At 38.9% G+C, this 14,793-nt stretch overlaps 1 protein-coding gene across 1 annotated transcript in view; it reads left to right on the top strand.

Annotated features, from left to right (window-relative positions):
* The window catches only part of MCTP1 (multiple C2 and transmembrane domain containing 1), a 166,562-nt gene that overhangs the window by 101,308 nt on the left and 50,461 nt on the right, over nucleotides 1-14,793 (top strand).

Raw genomic sequence — 14,793 nt, forward strand, 5'->3', positions numbered from 1 at the left:
CACAAAGCTGATACTTGTAGAAATGTTTCAACTACTCTAGAAAATAACATTTAGAAGTAAGCTAGCTTGATTTAGAATTGCTTTCTATGGAAGCAGAAGCACAAAGAATGCCTCCTGTATCAATTTTAGTCGCTTTCACTGTAATATTAGAAACAGTTCTTTATCACATGTGCTTCAATGGCAAAGTTAGTTAGAAAAAGTATTTACAGAAATCTACCAATTGGAACATTCAGTCTTTTGCAGTAAACAAAATTTTTAAAGTCTCAGCATTTCCCCTCATTGTTGAACTTATTATTTCACATTTCATTGTTTTTTGTTTAGTTTTAGCTCAATTCTAAAAAAAGTTCAATAAACGTCACTCTTTAAAATGAGTTTCACTAACATTCCTTTAGCAGGAACATAGCTAGGCGGAGGCAACAATGGACAATTTTAAATTTTAGATAAAAGCAGAAGACATTCTTCATATATCTGCTATCACAGTATTTTTATGTTTTTCCTAATTTATAAAACTTCTGATTCCTCCTTTCAGCAAATTAATCATAAATGAATGTTGTTCTGCTTTTGAACCCTAGGTAGCACTATTGTCTCACAAAACCAGTGACATCTCAAGACAAGACTAGCTATTTATTTATTTACTTGCTTATTTATTCAAGCCTTATAAACCAACTCTAACTAGCACTACATTTGTATAGTTTTCAAACTTTAATGATGATCTTATGGCAAATGGCCTAAATATCATGCTTTGAGATTCTCTTTTCCTGAATGATCTGATGAAGAAATAACACAGTGACAAAATTCAAATTATTAGTGCAAATCCAAAAATTATTTTGGGTTGACGTGCACACACAAAATATCTTTTAATGTGTTGCTTTGTTCTGACCGACTATATTCTATTTCTTTTATACAAAACACTATTCAGCAATTGCTTTATTTTCAAGTCACTAATGAGGTAAATGAAGTTGCAATCTTTTAATCTCGCTTTTCTTTTCATCTTTAAACAAGGCCACCTACATGATTTCCATTTAGCCATGAGAGAGAAATACATTCGTTCTTATGAGGTTGGCATGGAGCAGTAGTAAGCAACACTTGTGCACTGCTTTTACAGCATTTATTAAGGATACATAAATATGAGCAACATCTATGAATAGCGATTACTGTTTCAGGGTTCCTTGGTACTTTGAATCATCCTAGCAATAATGGGGTTTTTTTTTTTACCATATTGTATTTCCTTCCTCTTAATGCAACTTCTTAGCTGTATAATTCTGATAATAAGTATATATTATGGAAGGAGACTTGAGTTATTCTAATCAGCAATCATGGCCTGCTGGAATAAAAATTTGGAGCTTCATTCTATTTTATTGATAACAAAGCACATAAAAATATTATTTTGAAGTTATTCCTTGGTCCAAGAAATGTGGACTTCAATTATTACAATAGTTTCCTTTTATTCATTTGTCTTACACCCCCCCCCCCGCCCAACCTTTGGTTAACATAAGACAGCTGTGAGTGCAAAATTCATTGAGATTCACTAAGTGGGATTAAAAAAAACCTACAAAGGCCTATTAATGTGCATCTTTATTATTCCTTTGTCAGTGTGCTGCACCATGGGAGACTTGAAAAGGGAACACTACAGCTTTCTATGAACAAGCTGTTTTCTAATCATATTATCTGCGCATTCGTGCGTATACTAGAACATGCAAAGTCAAATGCAGGTGGGAGGGAGCCACCCTTTGACTCACTGTAGTAGCAAAAATATTTCAGGCTATCAGCATGAGAGTTTTCAGCTTTTCATTGTCTCAATAAAAAGAGGTCTCTTTATCTTGAAGGCAAAGAACACAAATAAGAACCACCTTGCAATTAAAAATAAAGTAGTGAGAGAATACTAATACAAAAGAAACTGAAAAGTATTATGATGAAATCTATTTGGAGTGAATTCAATAAAGTTAAAAAATGGGAGCCTCTCTAGTGATAGCTCTTTCTTTCCAAATGATGCTCACAAAACAGTTCATAGTTTGATTTGTCAAAGAGGAGAAGCTTTTTCCATGGTATGCACCAAAAGAGAGATTGTTGAATGCATGAACATGTTGAACACAAATGCAGACTCATGTAAAGGAATCTTGCGCATCACAAAACTTTTTTTTACAATGGCTGATGTAACAGCTTGCACAGTTTATCTACAAAGTCATTGAATTTTAATTATGATAAATAATTATTTTAAAAGAAAGTATATTTAGAACCATGACTAAAACAAATTTTGGGGAAATGGGAACAATCTGCTCATCATCATAAATGTTATTTGGATCTGGAATCTATAATTTTGCCAATAAAGGTAGTCTTGACTTATGGCTACAATTGAGCACAAAATTTTTGTTACTAAGTAAGACATTTGTTAAGTGGATTTTGCCCTATTTTATAACCTTTCTTGCCACAGTTGTTTACTAAATCACTGCAGTTTTTAAGTTAGTAATATCATTGCATGTGCATGGAGGAAGTATGCATTGGAGTACCCAAAGGCTCTGTTTTAATCCCAGCACTCTTCAATATCTTCATCAAGGACTTGGATGGGAAACTCAAAAAATTTCCGGAAGATAGACTCAAGATACAGAAGGTTCTTGACAGACTTGGACATTGAGTACTATGTAACAAAATTAAATTTTAAAAAGTAAGCTTCTACATTTAGGTAAGAAAAACAAAGTGGACAGGTACAGTATAGTTGGTACCTTGTTCAACAGTAGTAACTGTGAAAGGGATCTTGGAGTCCTAGTGAACTGCCATTTAAATATGAGCCATCAGTGTGCAGCAGCTGCCAAAAAAGCCAACACCGTTATAGGATGCATAAACAGAGGGATAAAATCAGGATCACGTGAGGTGTTAATACCACTTTATAATGTCTTGGTAAGGCCACACTTGGAATACTGCATTCAGTTTGGTATGATGTAAAAGGTTGTTGAGACTCTAGAAAGAGTGCAGAGAAGAGCAACCAAGATGATTAGGGTACTGGAGGCTAAAAGATATGAAGAACAATTGCAGGAGCTGGGTATGTCTAGTTTAATGAAAAGAAGGACTAGGGGAGACATGATAGCAGTGTTCCAGTATCTCAGGAGTTGCCACAAAGAAGAGGGAGTCAAACTATTCTACCTGAGAGTAGAACAAGGAGCAACGGGTGGAAACTAAACAAGGAGAGAATCAACTTAGAACTCCTTAGAAATTTCCTGAAAGTACAATGAATCAGTGGAATGGCTTGCGTCCAGAAGTTGTGAATGCTCCAACACTGGAAGTTTTAAAGAAAATGTTGGATCACCATTTGTCTGAAGTAGTGTAGAGTTTCCTGCCTGAGCAAGGGACTAGAAGACATCCAAGGTTGTTGTTATTATTATTGTTTTTGTTGTTAAGTGAGTCAGGTTTCCTCATTGACTTTGCTTGTCAGAAAGTTGCAGAAGCTAATCTTATAACCCCAGGACCCTGCAACTGTCATAAATATGACTTAAGTTACCAAGAGTGAAAAAACATTGTAAGTCACTTTGTACTGTACCTATGAACTGTCACTAAATAAACTGTTGTAAGTCAAGGACTACCTATACTGCTGGAGTACCCGCTTTCCTTTATAAATGCAACTTGTTATTATGCGATAGATATGATCTTTGAGAATCCTTCAACTATCTTTTTTTAAAGAAAGGATGAGGGATTGAGAAATTCTTAATTGGGTTGTACAAAACATAAAATTTGATTTAATTTATAATATTGTAATATACATTTGATTTGTTTATATGTTGACTAAATTAACCAAATCTTGCAAAAGTTTAATGATTAAACAGTTGATTATAGTTTAAGCTTATGATTCCAACATGTTCCTGGAAGCATTACTGTTCCTGAAGGGACATGCAGAAATATTGTTCATATAGATTGGCCATTTATTTTATTGGAAAAGTAAAATACCTACTCAAATGAAAATAGAGTATGTAGTAAAATATTGACTCAAATGAAGAGTGTATATATGATTTTCTTGTTCCACTAAGATCTATCCCTTTTTGCATTCTATGGCCCGACAAAACTTCTTTTTGTTTCCTTCCTCTCCTCCTCCCCCTTGTGTGAGAGAAAGTATTGTGACTGTAAATACTATTTTGAGCAATATCTGAGCTTCAGTCCTTAAAAAAAATGCATATGCTTTTAGATTCCCCAAATTGAGCACATTGGCTTAATCTTTTTAACCAGAACTACTTCATAAATGCATTTAAGTAATATGATGATTCAGTTCAAAAGAATGATTTGGTTGGTATTGTGAAATTTTGTATATTCCTTTTGATATATAAGGGGGAAATGGTAATCAGTGTGATTACATGACAGCGAAATTAAATAGATTTTCAGGATTCCAGGTAACATCCAAATTCAAATCAGAGTGCAAGTCAAGGCATTGCTTAAAATGCTAATTTATTTCCGGAGTTATCCTGGCACTTCCACAGGGGAACCCAAATCTGAGCTTCCCACCCAGTTGAATGTTCACATACCTGGCCCCTCACCCATAAACTTGTCACATTGCCCACTCAGATTGTGCCAGCGTGGAGCATGGCAGTGTAGCGGCGACTCCTTCCGCTTCCACTCTGGTGGTGGACATATGGTGGCCTTGAACTTCTCAAAAGAATGCTTTGGAGCTACATCTGATCCCTCCCAAGTTCCCATAAACATCAGGCCTTCTATAGATAGTGTGGCAAGCCTTTGATTTATTCCCAACTTCTGCACCAGCTTTACAACTGGCCTTCCCTCAAGAAAAAAAATTATCCTGCTGTGGGGAGGAAAAGATCACAAAGGGTTAACCAGTTTAACCACCCCTCCCTCCCCCAGGGGGACCCTTTGGCTTATCTGGGTATTTGTCATGGAACTGTTTAACTAATCTGTCTGCTTCCAACTTTTTACCCATGTGGATTCAGACAAAGGGGTACCCCTTGCAATGAATGAGGTATTGTAACTGGCCTTTAAATTCTCAGGAGTCTAAAAAAAATTTCACTTCATAATGCGTCTCTCCTTGTATTACAAGGGGGTGGAAGTAGTGGCAGGGTTTGTGGCCTTAATTCAGAACTTGTCACCGGTTTTAGTAAGCTGCGGTAGAATACTGGGTGAATTTTCCCCAATATTCTGGTCAATGTAAGCTGCATGATGACTGGGTTTATTATTTTGACTATAAGGAAGGGCCCTAAGAATTTTGGTCCTAGCTTTTTGCTGGGCAATCTCAATCGCATATAATTTGGCAGCTAGGGGTTTTTTCAAGACTTGTCACTGCAGCTTCACATGGTCTTCCAGTGACTCACTAAAGATGAGAATATCATCGAAATAGACGAGCAGCCACTTGTACAAATGGGGGTGGAGCACCTTGTTGATGTACTGCATGAAAACTGTGGGGGCTCCCTGCAGTCCAAAAGACATCACCTTGAATTGGAAGCTTCCCAGCGGGCAGTTGAATGCAGTTTTCCATTCATTCCCCTCTCTATTTTGGATGTGATAGTATGCTTCTCACAAATCTAGCTTGGCAAACATCTTGTTTTATTTATTTATTTATTCATTTATTTCTATGCTGCCCTTCTCCTGAGACCCAAGGCGGATTACAACATCTTGCCTTTGGACAGGTGGTTCAGCAAGTCTTTCATGAGGAGAAGGGGGGTAGGTGTTCTGCACACACACCACATTTATCCCCCAAAATCTGACCCCCCCATCTTCTCCTTGAATAGCACAGGGGTGGCGACCCTCAACTTTGCTGGTTGGATGGACCCCCTCTCCAAGTTGGCATTGATATACCTCCTCAGCTCTTCCAGCTTCTTTGGGGACATGGAATATATCTTTGGCTTTGGGAGTGTTGCACCTGGCTCGAATTCTATTGCATAATCCATCAGCCAGTGAGGGGGAAATTTGTTACATTCTTCCTCGCTAAACACTCTTAAGTCTCGATATTCTCTCGACACTCTCTGGGAGGCTAGTGGACTGAAAAGTGAAAGTTCACATGCCTTGCCCCCTCCCCCAAACTTGTCATGTTGCCCACTCAGGTTGTGCCAGCATGGCAGCATGGCAACTCTTTCTTTCGCTTCCGCTCTGGTGGTGGGCATATGATGGCCTTGAAAGAATGCTTTGTGGCTGTATCTGCTCCCTCATGAAATTACCCCTCCAAAGTTCCCATAAACATCAGGCCTTCTACAGATCATGTGGTCAGCCATTGATGTATTTCCAACTTCTGCACAGGCTTGACAATAGAACTGATTATATTCTTTCTGTGATATTTGTTTCATAAAATATAAAATATGACAGATAGTTTGGTCTAATGAGTAAGGCATCAGGCTAGAAGCCAGAAGACTATGAGTTTTAGTTCTGCCATTAACATGAAAGCCATTTGGCTGACCTTGAACCAGTCACACACACTCAGCGCAACCCACCTTCACAAGGTTGTTGTATGAAATATAGGATGAGGAGGAAAGGAGTATTAAAGTATGCTTGCTGCCAAGTTTTACACAGACACAGACACACACACACATTTACCTATCTAGCTACATTTGGGAAAATCAATGGTCAAACTGGAACCATTAGAAAGCTTTTGATTTCCTATACTTACAATACTGTTCTGCCCCAGCTACAGGCCACAAAGAACGCAGCACACAAAGTCTGTACAAACCTTAGCTTACTAATTAAGGACTACTAATGAGCTTTCTTAGCAGTCATCAAACACAAATAGAGTTTTTCTGAACACCGGCTGTTAATTCAACGTCATTAACAGCCAGCACGAGTCCATGAAATAGCTCAATTCTGAGAAAACAGACTTGTAGATAACAGTGATCTTATGGTGGTTGGCAAAATACCCAGAAGAAATTTGCAGGAAAAATGCCAAGAGAGAGAACAGGAGCCATTCAGACATTTCTGGAAACAAGACATGAAGGAATACTAACAAATGTTTCCTGCAAATTGCTTCCTTGTCATCCCTCAAATAGGCTAGGGAATGGCCAATTAGCACCAAGCCTTACTCCCAAGAATGTTGGGTTCTACGTGTAATACTATGGAAGTTGTAATGAGAAAGTTATGTTCATTATCTGTGTTTATAATTTCATGACTGAGTTATCTATGTACCATAGTAAATGTAAAAAAATTGCTCAGCAAGCTTCTAATGGTAGCTAGATTAGGTAGATTGTATCTGTAGGAGCAATTTAAGTTTTTTTTTTTTAAAGCAGGCATCACCAATTTGGGAACATTTTACCATTTCTCATGAGCTGCTCATCTATTTGTATTTGTTTATGTATGTTAATATCACATATTTTCTATAGAACATATTAACTACAATGATTTGACCTTGATTTTTCTCTTTTCCTATTTGTGTGTGTGTGCTTGTATTTGATGTGTGTGTGTGCGTGGGTGTGGGTGTTTTATTTGATATGTGTATATGTTCTGTGTGTACATACACCTCTTGTTTTAGACATTTTTATAAATACTCTGAAATCTTAGTGGAAGTGTTTCTAACAATGTTAAACTCAAAGTTAATTAACTAAAATATTGATTGTATTGCATCTATAAGGTTTTGGTTAACATTTCCCCTTGCTGTAGAGTTTGAGTTTATTTTCATGTTCTGAAGCAAATTCTCATGATATCTTTAAATTATCTCCTTGGGGGTGTTTTTTCCTGAGATAACCTGACAGAATTTTCCTGCAAGATATGCCCATCAATTCTTCACATATGGCACCTCTGTGCTTCAGGCTGTATGCAAATTTAATGCCCATCTCATTTCTGTTTCTCTTACATGGATGACAGACATTGCAACAATAACCCACACATTCCCTATAGGGATTTTCATAGGATTTCCTTATATATAAGTACATACATTTCTGGTTTTGCTTATGTCTTTCCATATAATATTATATATACAGAAAAATATAGGAAATTTATGACAGATTAAATGTATATACCAAGGTATTTATTTCTGTCCTGGGGAGACTAATTTAATTTAATTTAATTTATTAGATTTGTATGCCGCCCCTCTCAGTAGACTCGGGGACTAATAATTACTAGAAAAATAAATGAAATGAAACATTAATAATACATATTGAAAAATAATTTCTAATATTTCTGCCTTTATAAGCAAAACAAAAGCTACAACATAAGAAATGAGTGTTTGTTTTTAGAAAATGAGCACTGTGAGTGCAAATAATCTCTTATCGCGACTCTGTTAGATTTGGGCCCAGTTACTTCTATCACTCTGCCGGATATCTAGATTGTTCCCTCAGTATAATTATGGGCATAAACTTTCTCTGAGTTGGGTGGCATTTGTGCTATGTAATTGGGGTGAATGTGGCCCAACTATGATCTAAGTCACCTGCCCATTAGTAACTCTATGGGGCTCCTATTTGTGGTGGTACTAGGTGTAATGTATTGGACCATTAGAAATTTGGCAATCCTGGCCCCAATCCACAGGGCTTATTCTTACTCATTCTTGCTAAGGTCTTCTTTGGTGATCGAACCATTCTTTCGGTCAGGCCATTGCTGGCCGGATGAAACGATGCCACAACCTTTATAGGTTATGACCTATAAAGCCCTTCATGGCACCGGACCAGAATATCTTCGGGACCGCCTCCTGCCGCACGAATCCCAGCGACCGAGTTGGCCTTCTCCGGGTCCCGTCGACTAAACAATGTCGTCTGGCGGGACCCAGGGGAAGAGCCTTCTCTGTGGGGGCCCCGACCCTCTGGAACCAGCTCCCCTCTGAGATTAGGATTGCCCCCACCCTCCCTGCCTTTCGTAAACTCCTTAAGACCCACCTTTGCCGTCAGGCATGGGGGAACTAAAACACCTCCCCCTTGCCCATGTTGTTTTGTTGATTGATTGACTGTGTGCCTGTTTTTTATATATACTGTTTTTTATGAGATTATTAATTTAAATTGGAACTGGATGGGTGGGCATTGGATTTGGTATTGTGTACTGTACTGTTTTTTATTATTGTTGTGAGCCGCCCCGAGTTTGCGGAGAGGGGCGGCATATAAATCCAATAAACCTAAACCTAAACCATCTAATCCTCTGTTTGGCTAGGAATATTTTGAACTGTGTGGCGGTGAAGTGTGGCCCATGAGGGTTGAATAGGCACCGCAATACTCGGATAACTGCCTGTGCTGTGGTTGAGGGCATTATGATGATTCCTAGCCATTTGGAATAAGTGTCCATAACAATTAGAACATTTTGACCTTTCACTGGCCCTGCAAAGTCAATGTGAATCTTGACCCAGGGTGCCCTTGGATTTTCCCATTCCTTAACTGGGGCCACTGGGAAAGAGGCTCTGGGCTCCTGAAAAGCAGCAGAGGTAACTACACACTTGGTTATTTCTTTATTGATGTTAGGCCACCTGATGTAGCTCCTTGCCAGAACCTTCATCCAGACTAGGTGTCCCTCATGCAAAACTTCCAATACTGCTTTTTAGTTTTCCCAGTGCCACAGCCAGGTCCTCACATAGAAAACACCCCTTATTTACAGACCATTAATGTTGGTGCAGAGCAAAAGGTTGTAACTCCCCTTTTAACAGTCCCCCCAGCCATCACTTCCAGACCAGGCCATCACTACTGAGGACAGAAGTCTCTTTACTTCTCTTTACTCTTTATGGCTTATTATAGCTAGGCCATAAAGAACCTTCAGGCTGTCCCCAATGCCAAGTGGGCTTCTTGCCAAAAAGCAGGAAGAGTGGCTCTATCACCATTGCTTTCTGCAGCAAGAAAATGCTGTAAGATTTCAGGAGACCCAGAAAAGCTTGGAGCTCTGTTTTGTTTCTAGATGTAGGGGCCTCCTTGATAGCCTTAACCTTGCTCTCAGTGGAGTGGATTTCCGAGCCGTCGATCTGGTAGCCTAGGAATTAGACTTCCAGGACTGCAATTTGACATATCTCTCCCTTGATTCTGAGCCCAGCTTCCCAGAAATGGGCAAGAACAACCCTTAAGCAGTCCTTGGCATCTGCCGATATCAGAACTTTGTGGTGCACCTACCAATATTGACTATCTTGCCTCCCTCAGCATAAAGCTGAAATTTCATATTCTGATACACAATAGATTTTTGCAATGATCATACTTGATGTTTTAGATAAAAAGTTACTCATAAATTCAGAGGGTGCGTGTGGAAACAAACTATGACAGTTGAGCATTTTGCTGGTTAAAATTTATAAAGGGCATTTTCATTAGGGCTGGATATTTTTTAAGGTGCTTGGTGTTGTTGGAATCCCAGTAGTCTCTCGCAATATACCAGGAAAGGTAAACTTTTATGTTTTCAGAACTATCCTTTCTGAGACCAACCATTATGAAAATGTGAGTACGCAGATTTTATAATAGTTGAACCATGTGAATGATCAGTTGAATGGTCAGCTGAGCTGAATGGAAACAATATATTCAACATAAAAATGCACCATCGTTTGTTTTTTATTAAAGCAAAAGCAAAAGTATTTGACTTTTTGTCTCGATCCAAGATGTTCATATCACTGGAATCAATTCATACTTTCTTGCTGTATCACACTGCAATGTTTTGTAACAGCAAAAATCAAGCCATAAACCTGCCACAGAATTATAGCAAAAGGGAAGAGTAGTCCAGGTTTCCTCGCAAGTGGCATGTATTCCCTCTCCTGTAACACATTATGAATGAGAGCAATGTAACTTTCCTTGCCCTCGGCAATATCAGTATTTTGCCAGATCTGATTGACTGTCATGTCATAGTTAAGTTTATTAGGTGTACTAATAACAGTAACCAAAGGAGAACAATGTGTCCATAAACACCTGGCTCTTCAAAATAGAAGAGGAATTAATTTTGGGGATTGCAAGTCATATGAAATAATGTGATTGCCCACCAAATAATAAAGGAATGAGAGCCAATTTAGTTGGGGATTGCAAGTCATATGACATTGTGTGATTGCCCACCAAATAATAAAGGAATGAGAGCCAATTTAATGTACGTGTATTTTATTAATTAATTTCATTCATTCATTCAGGCATCAGGCTAGAAGAAACTGGGAAATCAAAAGTTCTAGTCTGCCTTTGGCACAAAATTATCTGGGTTACCCTGGGCCAATTATTCTCTTTCAGTTCTAGGAAGGAGGCAGTGGCAAACCACTTTTGAAAAACCTTGCCAAGAAAAGAAATGCTCAACATTACCACGAATATAGTATATTTTATAAAACAGCTGCAAGCTTTTGCATTTTCAAAATCTTTGTCTTTCCCCCCCACTTACCATCTAGTGTTACGTTAATTTTTAGCTCTCTTCTCTAATGTAAATTTGTCACAAGGAATACTTTCAGTTAATCTTAACGCAATTATTGATTCCTTATAGGTTCCTCTCCCCCATTTAATTGAATACTGCATTTGTAATACTGTCTTTGACTATCTTTCAAAGAATTTGAATACTCTCTGTTACCTTATCTTGAACCTATTGTGTTACTTCCAAACTTTATGTGATCAGGTGAAATGTATTTTTAATTCATTGATGTAAACATATTTATGGAGCATGGAAGGAATTCTGTAGATTCACATAATACTTGGCTTATGCTTGAAGCATCGTTATTTTTACATAAGGAGGAATTTACGTTAAAGTATTAATGGGATCACATAAGCTGTCATTTAAAATACATATTTTGGGGTATCTTATTTCATGCTTTCAAGGATGCTGAGATTAGAAATGAGTTTATGTATATAAGACACAAGAAAGCATAGGTGAAAAGATCCTTTATTTGAGATTGAAAGCTTAAATTGTCCTTCAAAAGCACAGTCCTATTGATCACTTTAAATTGAATCTATCTCCATTACAATCATACTGGCTTTTCGTTTGCACAAGTGTGCGTAAAATTGCTCGATAATACATTTCTCACTTTTAAGAATTTAAATAGTGCGCTATACTAGCCTAGATTTCTACATTTTGCCTTCATATTTTCATTGCTTTTTTAGAAAATAGATATCACATATACTCAGTGGCAATTTCTCAGAAAATAAAATGTAAGGTAACAATATTCTTTCGTATTTCTGCTTATGTAATGGTTAAAATGTTCATAAATTAAATATAAAGTTTAAATTAAAAACTTGAAGGCCACTTTCATAAAAATGCCTAATCTTTAACCAGTCATAGTATTGCTTTTTCTCTTTGTGCTGCTGATCTGGCAAAATAATCTTCAAACAATATCAATAACTGATTATACTTTGAGATTTTTAAAGATTGATCAAATCTCCAGAAATCAGATGCTGAATAAAAGTAGACCTCCAGGACAAAACATTTGTTAGATGGTGCACGTGTCAGAAACCATGCACTGGCAGACATCACCTTAAAAGCTGTCCTTTCCTATTGAGGAAGGAGGAAGTATTCTTGCCTGTTGTTTTGAAGGAGTGTTTGAAGAAATATTCAAACTTCTTTGAAACTTTCAAACTTAATTGGGGGTTATCAAAATAAATTCAGATATTCTAATTATTCTTTCCTATAATAATGTAAAACGAACACATAAAATATAAAAACTAGAATTTGAAAGTATAGTTCAATTCTTAAGATTCCACTATACAGTGATCCCCCGGTTATTGCGTCCCCGACCATTGCGAACAGGGTAATTTGCGATTTTTGAACCCGGAAGTCAGAACACCATCTGCGCATGCGTGCCCTTTTTTTCTATGGGCACGCATGCGTATATGGCGCCGGGCAGATCAGCTGCTGGGCGGCTTCCCTAGGTCTTCCCCCTCTTGGCCGGCATCAGCGAGGAGTTTCCCCACCACCGCCCACGCAAACTCCTCGCTGCTGCCGCTTCGCTCGGGCCGCTTCCCAGCTGAGTACTCAGCTGGGAAGCGGCCCGAGCGAACGGCTTGTCCACAGCCTGCCTGCCCGCGCGCCCGCGGCTCGCGCGCCCTTCTCCCGCCCACACCATTCGCTCGGGCCGCAGCCTGCCTGCCCGCGCGCCCGCGGCTCGCGCGCCCTTCTCCCGCCCACAGAAGTTTGCCTTTGGTGCTTGGCTTGAGGGCTCAGTTGGGAAGGTGCGTGGGTGTTTTAAAACGTCCCCGCCGACATGGGGGGCTCGCTAGCACACCCCCAAACCCGGGTTGGGGGTTCGGGGGTGTGCTAGCGAGCCCCCCATGTCGGCGGGGACGTTTTAAAACACCCACGCGACTTTCCAATGAGTCCCGAAGACAAACGTCAAACTTCCGCGTTTGTCTTCGGGACTCATTGGAAAGTGGCGCGGGTGTTTTAAAACGTGCCCGCTGACATGGGGGGCTCGCTAGCACACCCCCAAACCCGGGTTGGGGGTTCAGGGGGGTGCTAGCGAGCCCCCCATGTCGGCGGGGACGTTTTAAAACACCCGCGCGACTTTCCAATGAGTCCCGAAGACAAACGCGGAAGTTTGACGCGCCGCCCCCAATCTTCGACTCCTCGCTAGCGCTGCAGAAGTAAAAACACCATCTGCACATGCGCAGATGGTGTTTTTACTTCCGCAGCGCTACTTCGCGAAAACCCGCTCGTTGCGGGGGGTCCTGGAACGGAACCCTCGCAACGAGCGGGGGATCACTGTACTTCCCTTCCAATCCCAGCAGTAGACCCAAGTTCCTTTGGTCGATAATATCATAAAATACATTGCCAAAGTATATTTCTAAATAAAAGTGTTCACTTGGAATATTTTTTGATTAGGGACCTCTTAGAAAAAGTATTGATAAGTTACTAGCATTCATATTGACAGTACTATTTTTTTTATATGGATAGTTAAATCTTTGGAACTTTTTCCTCCAAAGAGTAACAGCTATAGAGAAGGAACACCAGAACTTTTATTTCTTCAGTTTCTGGGTTAAGTGCAAAGAGATGAAAATGTTACATTATTTGTGGTAGTAGATAGTTAATAGTTAAATACTTATTTCATTTCTTGTATAAGAGACAAAAATGATAAATTGTATTAGTTTCTTTGCCTTGAATTAATTGCTTGGCATTCTGTAGAAACAGAATTATGATTACTTTTATTTATCATATTAACCCATATGACTCTTAAGCCTTGATTTAATGGATCTTGATCTAACAAACCTCAGATACAATGGACAAGTGTTTTATGTAGCCTTCATACCTATATGTGCCCTTTAAATTGTGACTTCTTTGCAAATGATGCCATTTAAGTCAATTGCATAATAATAAGAACTTTGACACAAATGACATAAATTTTAACAGATGTTCAGATTTAAGAGACACCCTTTTCTCTGAATATTCTGTTAAATTGAAATTTTACTGTGCCATATTTAGCTGACTGATTAAGAATAAGTCTGATTTGAGATTTGAAGTACAACCTGTTTTTTCCATGTTTTGTACATTACCTTAGCAAACATTCAAAGTTACACGATAAGCTCCTCTTAGTATTTACGAACAAATCCAGAAATTATGAATATTGCACTAAGGTACCGTAATTGTTCATCCTTATGAACGACTGCAAAGGCTCTGCAACATTTACTCCGCCTATCCACCCTTCCCACAGCCAGGTCTTTGCAGGAACTTTGCTTGTGGAGACTCACTTACCTTGCAAAGATTCTCCTCTGTTTCTTTGCCTTCATTTGTAGAGAACAGCGGCCTAACATACTGCGAGATCATGTGAGATCAGTAGTGTGAGATCTTGAGTAATCTCGCACTTTAGGCCTCCATTGTCTGCAAATTGAGGCCTGGATATTTGCAACAGAGGAAAGGTTTCGGTGCATCAGCCCTTTCTTCTGTTTGTTGTTTCCTTGGCAAAGCCTACAGAGAGATTTCATTCCTATGGGCTTCAGCAGCCCTTCTCAAAAAAGCCTTTGTTGGCACCAGCATAGC

Source organism: Erythrolamprus reginae, chromosome 2 (genome assembly GCF_031021105.1).
Source record: "Erythrolamprus reginae isolate rEryReg1 chromosome 2, rEryReg1.hap1, whole genome shotgun sequence".
NCBI classification, from domain to species: Eukaryota; Metazoa; Chordata; class Lepidosauria; order Squamata; family Dipsadidae; genus Erythrolamprus; species Erythrolamprus reginae.